Genomic DNA, 386 nt, shown 5'->3' with positions numbered 1-386 from the left:
ACACAGTTCGATTCTAACGATTTTCCTTCTGTAGAAAAGTTCAATCTGGAGAGACGTTTGTTACCGTTTATGGTCGTTCTCAGAGTTGAAGAAAGACGACTGACAGGAGTTGGAGCTGTGAAAATACAAATAAAAATGTTAGAGGAAAAAACACTACGGCCGCCGTCATGTCAACGTCTGAGTTTCCCCTGGAATGTTCGGACTTTTTTACCTGGTGTCCACGGAATCCTTGAGGTTTCCATGTCGTCCAACTTTTTATTTCCTTCATGATAATAAAGTTTGAAATTACTGCACAAAAAGTAACAGGAAGTGATGTGTGATGATGGTGACTCCATATAAACTCACCGTCTACGATGACAGACACCGTGTTGCTGTGAGGAGACGGA

General features: G+C 41.7%; 1 long non-coding RNA gene across 1 annotated transcript; it reads right to left on the bottom strand.

Moving 5' to 3' along the window:
- Nucleotide 1: 1 nt before the first annotated feature.
- LOC103399780 (uncharacterized) lies at nucleotides 2–386 on the bottom strand. The gene is made up of 3 exons (XR_523706.3): nucleotides 346–386; nucleotides 212–262; nucleotides 2–115 (listed from the first exon to the last, which is right to left on the bottom strand). It is a non-coding gene; the product is annotated as an uncharacterized LOC103399780 (long non-coding RNA).

Source organism: Cynoglossus semilaevis, unplaced genomic scaffold, assembly GCF_000523025.1.
Source record: "Cynoglossus semilaevis isolate Cse_v1.0 unplaced genomic scaffold, Cse_v1.0 C18663614, whole genome shotgun sequence".
NCBI classification, from domain to species: Eukaryota; Metazoa; Chordata; class Actinopteri; order Pleuronectiformes; family Cynoglossidae; genus Cynoglossus; species Cynoglossus semilaevis.
This window is presented reverse-complemented; position numbering and strand designations above follow the sequence as displayed.